We start from the raw sequence: 9,766 nt of genomic DNA, 5'->3' as shown, positions 1-9,766 counted from the left end.
GATTGAGAATGAGAGAGCTACCGAGAAATTAGTGGAAGGGTGATACGAACTTTGATCAATATCTTCTCCACTGTCATCTTTCGTCAGTTTAATGTGAGTGGCTGCTGGAGTTCTCTTATGAGAAGCACCTTCATGTCCAAACTTTTTAACCAACTCCTTGGCATATTTGCTCTGTGAAATGAACATTGAATCTTCCATTTGCTTCACTTGTAGCCCCAAGAAGTAGTTTAGTTCACCAACCAAGCTCATTTCCAACACTGACTTCATTTGTTGGACAAAATGATCTACCATCTGATCTGACATCCCGTCAAACACAATATCATCAACATAGATTTGAGCTATCATGAGATTTCCACTGCCATTCTTCACAAATAAGGTCTTGTCTATTCCTCCTTTGTTATACCCTTTATTTGTCAGAAAGTCAGTTAGCCTTTCATACCAAGCCCTTGGAGCTTGCTTCAATCCATACATAGCCTTTCTCAATTTGTAAGCATGTTCTGGAAATGTTCGATCTATGAAGCTTTTTGGTTGTTCTACATACACCTCTTCATTCAGATAACCATTCAAAAATGCACTCTTGACATCCATCTGATATAGTCTGAACTTCAGCAAACATGCTACTCCCAACAGCAATCTGATTGATTCCAAACAAGCAACTGGAGCAAAAGTCTCATCAAAGTCAACTCCTTTAATCTGAGTGTAGCCTTGAGAAACTAATCTGGCCTTGTTTCTGGTTACAATATTATTCTCATCTAACTTATTCCTGAAGACTCACTTGATACCTATTACATTTACACCATCTGGCCTTGGAACTAAATCCCATACTTCATTTCTTTTGAATTGAGCCAGTTCTTCCTGCATGGCATTGATCCAATACTCATCTGTTAAAGCTTCCTTGATGTTCTTTGGTTCAATTTTGGAGATGAAACATGCATTAGAGATGATTTCTCTATATTTGGTAGTGACACCTTCATTCAGATTCCATATGATGTTTTCTTTGGGATGAATCTTCTGGATTTTGATTGATAGTACCTTATCTCTTGGTGACATACTCTCATTCTCATCTTCAGATTCAGTGTTTGACCGGATGTCTGAGACATTTGGTCTCACATCAACTAGCTGAGGTATATTGTCATCTTCCTCTTCAGTAGCTTCCTTCAGATCACTCAAATTATCATCAACAACAACATTTATTGATTCCATCAAGGTTTTAGTGTGAGAGTTGAACATTCTATAAGCTTTCTATTGATGGAGTAACCTAGAAATATTCCCTCAACACTCTTGGCATCCAACTTCCTTCTCTGCTCACGATCTGTAAGAATGTAACACTTGCTTCCAAAATCATGAAAGTATTTGAAAGTTGGCTTCTTCCCTTTCCACAACTCATATTGTGTAGAGTCAGTACCTGAACGAATAGTCACATGATTGTGTATATAGCAAGCAGTGTCTATAAATTCAGCCCATAAATGATATGGAAGCTTCTTTACATGCAGCATAACTCTTGCAGATTCTTGCAAAGTTCTGTTCTTCCTTTCAACCATGTCGTTTTGTTGATGTGTAATGGTGCTGAGAACTCATGCTTGATACCCTCACTGATCCAGTATTCTGAAAACTTGTTGTTTTCAAACTCCTTCCCAATATCACTTCGAATCCTCACAATTCCATATCCTTTTTCTCTTTGAAGTTGCTGAATGAGTTCTTTAAAAACTTTAAAGGTATCTGATTTTTCTGCAATGAAACTCACCCAAGTGAATCTTGAAAAATCATCAACACATACAAATACATACCTTTTTCCTCCAATGCTTTCTTTCTGCATTGGTCCAATTAGATCCATGTGTAACAATTCCAGTGTTCTAGTTGTGCCAAAATGTTGCAACTTCTTGTGAAATGTCTTGGTATTTTTTCCAATCTGGCATTCTCCACCAACTTTTCCTTTTTCTATCTTCAGTTTAGGGAGTTCTCTGATTGCTTCCTTGGAGATAATTTTCTTCATGCTTGTAGGATTGAGATGCCCCAGTTTCTGATGCCACAACTTTACCTCCTCTTCCTGAGTTACAAGACACATTGAGGACATAGCCTTGTTCTGTGGAGTCGACATATAGCAATTGTCTTCTGATCTCACTCTTCTCATGATCACTTCATCATTTTCATCTGTCACTTTACATCCAGATATTTTGAAAGAGACATTAAGGTCCAAGTCACACAGTTGACTTATACTGATCAGATTTGCAGTTAGACCTTCCACCAGCAACACATCACTTAGATTAGGTGATCCACTACTAATAATTTTGCCAGATCCTTTGATTTTTTCCTTAGAACCATCAACCAAAGTAACATAACTACTGGAGTATGGCTTGACATTGTCAAGATAAATCTTCACTCCTGTATGTGTCTGGAACATCCACTGTCAAAATGCCAATCCTCTTTAAAAGATACTCCTTGAGAGGTGTAAGCAACGAGTGCAGTTACATTGCTCTTAGGTTTCCACTCCTTCCCTCTTGGACTAGCATGACTATTCCGCTGAGTTTGCTTCCAAAACTTAGGTACTCCATATAACTTGTAGCAATACAGTCTTATATGTCCATACCTACCACAATGATTACATCTCCAGCTTGAGTTCTTTATCTTCTAGACTTGTGAGTATGAGTAAGGTATTTGTGGATACACATGTTTGACGCCATGTTGCAACATTCGGTTTGACATCCGAAACACAGTTTTTCTTTATGTAGGAACAAACTTGTGAGAGACCTTTTTGCTTTCTTATGGTGTAGATTCATCAACATACCCCAATCCTTTCATATCCTTAGTCATCTTTCCTGTCTCCAATATCAGATCAAAAACATCAGTCTCATTATTCAACATACGTTCATTTTTATCATACCTTCTGTAACATCCCAACTTTCGGGGGTTAATGTAGTGACACATCTTAAATGAATATGCAACCTGTCCTAAAGATGCAACTAATATTTTTTTTTTTTTGAAATATAAGTAAGTTATCTGTCATTTTCAAAACATGACATGCATAGATATTTATATACGCCATATCTCAACCGAACATATATACATAATTCCTAAGGGCGAGTTCCAAATAGTTAAATTTTTAAAGTAGTTAGAGTTCCCAAATTACATAAGCTTCTAAAGATTAGTCAGTCCAAAATGGTCCCGCAGACTCCTACGCCGACTACTCCTGTGATTTCCAACAGTAGAGAACCACGCCAAAAGTCACGAACTCATCTCCATCAGTCCTCCTGAATCAGGTCCTGCTCTCCAGCATCTGCAGTTTGCCGACCGTCCAAACACATACAGACAAACAAGGCTTGCAAGGGTCAACTTCCCCAATAGATGATATAATACATAACAGCAGGTGATATATACATATATATATACATATATATATATATATATATATAACAATAAGAGCATTAATAAATGAGATCAGTCACACTTACGAAGGGAAGCATGTGACATAGTCAAAATGTATTATCACACCACAATCATATAATGAGTTAGTTGCACGTATGCTAGTGCAATGTATGCTCCCAAAAGATTATCCGGATAACTATTTTAGGTCTGCCGACGGACAACATGCATAGCAAACCAGGCGAACCACCTATCGACGCTTCAGAATTGGTTCGAACCACCTATCGAACGTTCTACTTGCATGTGTCGGAAACACTATTGTGTTTCCTATAACACTATTGCGTTCTAAAGGTTCAAGCCTGATCAAATATCAAGACCTAAAGGAGACCCGTTCGAACCACCTATCGATCGTTCCACCCTGGAAGGAATGTATGCATGAATGCATCAAAGTTAGTCAGACAACAGATCGACCTCCTAAGATACGTCCCCAACTACAGTCTCAGTCGCTAATCGTTCCCTAAGGCAATATGAATTCAGGTTACTTCTATGAGTAACGAGTGTCATTTGCACTTTTGTGACATGCCTTGTCACTACAGTCCATACCACCTAATGTCCGTACTTAGCAACAAGAATCGTGTTATGCGCCAATCATAGCTCGCTAGTCACTTAACCCCCTTTTAAGCCTACTATGCGATAAACTCTCCACCTAAAACCATTGTACTATTAGTACGTGTCTCCATCACCCATGACCCTACACTGATCAATAGAATGCTTAGGATCCCCTAACCTCGAATATCTTTGCTTGACTCCTATCTTCTGGGATGGTCAAACAAATCAACCAGACTTAGAACCTCTTATTATTGGTGCTAATCCATAAACATCACTCTCCATAAATTAAGCTATCAATATCAGGGACAATCAAAGACAACACTTGCAACCATGATCAGAATTCCTAGAATTCTCTCACGTAGGTACCACAAGACTCAACACATTTTCAAATCCCTTTTGCTGAATTTCCCATGCTGACCTCTACTAAGTATATTAGTCATAACTCAACCAACATATATCCAAACAACGTGAGACTAGCACCAAAAGTTCTATAACATCTATGGTAATATTTCATATCATTTACATATTTTCCAGTTCCAACCTTTTAAGGCCTAACCGAACAGATATTTGTGGGAAAACAGAGTTTATTTAACAGCTTGACCTTCGGTCACTAAATTAGGCATAATTAGAGCTATACATGTTCAAATGATATGAAACCAACGGGAAAATTCCACTAACAGAATGGGCTACAATTCATATGAAGACAACTCCTACGAATTCGCTCATTAAAACAACTCGAAAAATGGTTCGAGAGTTAGTAAATTTCTGCTGAGTTTTCATTCTAAAAATCAAGTAAAATTTCCCACAAAAGAATGATACATGAATCAAACCTGAAAAGTATAAGAACATGGAATTTATCTCAATAAGCTTAAAGGAAAGTTCTTGAATTTGAATCCAGATATGCTAAAGGTGTTATCCCAAATACAAGTAGAGAATAAGTATAAAAAGAAGCAATAACAGATTCAAAGTAAGTTCCTCAACTTTGAATCAGACCCTTGCATTTTGCTGCACATGGAACCCACAAAATACAACCCACGAATCAAGACAGTGCAAAAACCCAATGAAAAAACCAACAAAAACATGACAGAGCCTTCCAGTAGCAGAACAAGCAATAAAACCAGTAAGAAAAAGGGGCTAGAAGATTATATAACTTCTAATGTAAAGCTAGCCATGGCAGGTGAAATTCATAAGTGTATAATTTGGAATTAAAACCGAACAACACCTTGATACATTTGCTAAAATTGAATTCCAATTTCTATTTCCCAAATTTGAATACTTCCTATATTCAATAATAAATATAACTAGTTTGAAATTTCCCAAATCAGAAAACATATTAACCCTAGACTATCAAATCCAAAATTGACAAGGGGAAACACCTCTTAGCAGTGATTCGGCTTCAGATTCGAGAAGAGAAGGTTGAGAGCTTCGAGGTATTGCCTTTCCTTTTCAGAACGAAGCTCGTCGGTGGCGGTCGCCAGAGTCAACGGCGGCCAATCATCAAATTGGTTGAGGGGCCTTAAGGGGAGTCAATTCGTGGTGTTGGTTTCATCATTGGCTCATCCAATCAGAACAAGGTGCCTGCTCTGATACCAATTGAAATTCTAGTTCCCTTACAGCTGATGTTCTACGAGATGCTGGAATAATACGTTCGACAATCGATCAACAATAAACAACAACAAAAGCTTAAAAACATAAAAGCACAACACAAGATTTGTTAACCTAGTTCGGTGAAACTTCACCTACGTCTGGAGGGTTTTCACCCAAAGAAAGGAAATCCACTATCTCTAGATATAGGAACTACACACACTCATGAACACCAGTGCTCATAATTCTCTTCCTAATCTACCTGGTGTATTTCTACTTAGTATTTCCCCCTAAGTACGAGAGCCCCTCTCACTTTCTCTCAATCACTGCCACAACGATTGGTAAGAACAACAACAATCCGAGTTTAACACTCAATGAACACAGGACACAACCTTGCCTTATAGAATCAATGAGCAAGGTTTGTTCACAACGAAAAACAAGGACCAAGACAACAATCCTAAAACACTCGATCTTCTGTCTCAAAGCTTCAGTAGTCTTCACGTTTTAGGTCTTCATATATATATGCTCCAGCAGCCACACTAGGGTTTCCAGAGGCTGAAGCAAGTAGTCCAACAACAACAAATCAAAACGCAATCTTCAGGATCATGATTGCGTTACAAGTCAATTAATCATTAAACACAATAGAGACAAATCTTCAATCAGATATTGTCTCAACAAATAAACCAGCCCACAATAAATGCAACCTCGATACAACTACTTAAACAACAAGTCACCAAAAAACAAATATTCACCAGATTTTCCAGGGCACACATAAGGACTCCAAGTAAAGGACTAATGTCCTATGCTACACAAAGGCAAATGGCACAACATCTGGTTCGACATCAGGTTGTTTTTGACAAAAAGCAAGACCACCACAAGAACAACATGTTACTTTCAAGAGAAATCATTCGTTATTTGTAACTAGTCGGTCGGGCACAAAAGCACTCTAAGTCTAAAAAATAATCTTAAGTAAAATAAGCTTAAGCTGATTCACAATCATCTTGGTAATGATTTTAAAAAGCACATTACACAAACTAATAGGTCATAAATGAGAAGCCTGCGTAGGTTTCTTAATTTTAGGTATAAGCACAAGGAGAGTTTTCTTAGAGAACTTGGAGATATAGTTCCATGCAACACCTGAAGGCATAAATTAGAGATTTTAGCACCAATAATATTCTAGAACTTTTGGTAAATCAAAGCCAAAATATATCATCCCTCCTTAAATCCTTTATGGGATGCATCAGAAACAAAGTTGCTTCCACCTCCTCCCTAGAAAACGGGATAGATAAAGCCTAAATACGTTGTGGAGTTACCCTACCTACCAATAGAGAGGTAACCCGATCAATGGAAAAATAACTAATAGACCGAACATGTCCTCAAAATAACCGATAAGCACTGAAGCAGTGACCTCATCGTCTTCATACTCATCAGCCAAATCATTTGTAATCTTTGTGATGGTATTCCTTTGCCAACATTCTCAAGCTTTCCGGTGAAAACACTTTGTGTTTCTGTCACCATAACACATTTGCTTGCGAGCGCTGACGCCAACGAACCTCCTCAAGCTCAAGCAATCGGTCCCAATCCTCCTCATAATGTCACTAAAGTTAGCTCGGCCCCAATCTCCAAGAACTCCCAACAAAGAAGCAAGGTTGTCCAAAGCCCGATTCAGGATTTTCCCCACACATGATCATATCTAGCCACACCTTCTCAAACCGAAATACCTTGAATTTTTTTCCCCCTTCGTCGTCCTCTCGACAAGAAGCATTGAATCAGGATCAAACTATAGTCTGACTTAAAATCTGCAAGTGATTGGGAATATGGCACTTATAAACTAGGTATAATCCAATCCCATTTATCCATTTATTTACAACTACCCTTTGTAGGTAAATTGTTGTCAACCACTTTTTTTGGTAAACAATTTTATTTTTTAAATTATTAAAAAAATTACCTAAAATTATTTGATACGAAAAATCACAAGAGTTTTTATCAATTTATTTATAATTTCCCTTGTGCGATATTATATTTATATCTTAAAATTTATTTCAAATAAAAAATACAATTTATTTCAAATAATACTTAATGATTTTAAATTATATAAAATTTATTTAACTTTTTTTAGGACAAGAAATATTTATTGAAAATAGAAAGGTTCATACAACCCCCTCAAATGGAAAGAAAACCGCAAAACATGCCAAGGAAAACTCTCCAAAATGAGATACCAGAAAAATAACAAATAAACCTTATACCTAACCGAAAAAACCCCAAAATCCTGCACAGAAAAAAGGGATAAAAATGCATAGCCACTAAATGAAAGCGGGCAATTATAATACTTTTGCTGTCAACATTAATTAGCTTCGTGAAAATTATAATAATTAACAATAACTTGTTTTTTTTAAGAAAATGGTAATTCATACTATGGCTGAGTCCCTCGCATATAGTGTGTGTTTTCTGTTGTAGTTTCATTTTTTCCCTGTTTTCATGTTGTTCTTCTTTCTTATTTTGTTTTTCCTCCTGTGACTCAACTGGGAGAGCTTGTTCCTAGTTCTCTCCTTTTTGCATTAATAAATGTTTCGTGCTAGAACATAGAGAGGGAAGGTAGTACCCAAAGTATGAGGAAGGTGATGAGAATGCTTAGAGAGAAGCTCTAACCGCTTAGAGAGAGAAAATGTAACTGAATTTCAATGCTATATTACTCAAATGAGCTAAGAGTCCCTTACAATTGGTATTTCCCTCCTATTTATAGAGGTGGGGTTGGGCTTTGGCGCCTTTAACCTGCATGAGTGGGCCAGTTGGGCCTCGGGAAGGGAGGCCCAAGATCATGGTGCGTCCCCCACCCAAGGTCAGGCTTCCTGGGCGAGGGACCCTGGGGTCTCGCCCAGTCCACAAGTCCACAAGACACCGAGCTCGAAGCATGAGAGCTAAGTGTGTCTTTAAGCAAGAAACAAGGAGAAATCCCCGACAATACTGACTAAGACCTAAGAAAAAAACCTTAAAAATCTAAAAGTGAAGAACAATGGCCAACATGGCCTGATAAATAAACCTTTGTAATCAACACTTTGGATCTTCAGTTGTACCCTCCTCTTCCAAGCGATCCAAGTCCACAAGCAGGCTTGTGGCGACGCCTTCTGGTCCACCTGACTCGGCATAGTCATGCACATGCCCCAAATCATGACGTTTTGTCACATGTTGCATCCTTTCCACACGCCGCGCCTTGAAACAATGTTTGGATTAGTAAATCCACAGGACCCCAACCGCCACCTTTAAAGCGCTTTTTCGAATTATGCCAACATCTCGTCACTTTTAAATTCGAACCAACCAGCTTCAACCGTCATGACTTTCCCCTTAATGCGCTGCCCCAACCCTCCGGAACCCACGTCACACTTTTGCATGTGGGCCCCCCTTTACCATGATGATTTACCGCGATGAGGCACGATTTTCTAGTCTTTATTGCACCCAACATCTGAGTTATCTTCCCTCACATCATTCATCATCTCCTACCAACTGCTCCCATATTTGCCCCCGACTCTCGCTCTAGTCTCCTTTGCTGATTTCACGAATCCCCACTCCGGCTCTTGCTCTTTTCCTCACGGCTCCCCTCCTGGTTAGTCTTCATCCTTTCCCTTTCCCCTTTCTCTTTCTACTTTCTTTGATGTCGTCAACAGGGGCCTTGTCTTCTGTTGAGGAGATCAAAGCCCAACGCTTGACGACCTTCGTCACTCTGCCTTCCCCTACTTCAGAAGCCCCTGACCAAGGAGTTCTTGATCAGCCATCAGAACTGTCAACTAGCGAATCTATCTCTGACCTTGCTCGCAAGATCGGCGGGCTCTGCCACTCTCCATTATTAGAAGGCCTTCTCCGAACCACCGGATGTCGGGAACAAGACCGCCCCTGGCAGCATCGTAGACTTAATGACCCTAAATATTCCCATTTTTTCTTCGTTTACGAATACATGTTTCTTGATCTGAGCATTAAGCTTCCTTTCTCCCTCTTTCTTACTCAAATGCTGCGCAGTATGAACGTTTCGCCTTGTCAACTCCATCCCCGCTTCTGGGCCTATCTGTGGTGTTTTGAGATTCTCTGCCATAGCGTTGACGTAACGCCCTCTGATGCCCTTTTTTCCTTCTTTTTTGAAACAGATTCTCAAACCCGAGGATCTCGCGGCTGGGTTTCTCTGGTGCCCCGGCCAGGACGTGAACGATTTGCTCCTTGCCAA

Source organism: Lotus japonicus, chromosome 4, assembly GCF_012489685.1.
Source record: "Lotus japonicus ecotype B-129 chromosome 4, LjGifu_v1.2".
Lineage (NCBI taxonomy): Eukaryota > Viridiplantae > Streptophyta > Magnoliopsida > Fabales > Fabaceae > Lotus > Lotus japonicus.
Note: the sequence above shows the minus strand (reverse complement) of the source record.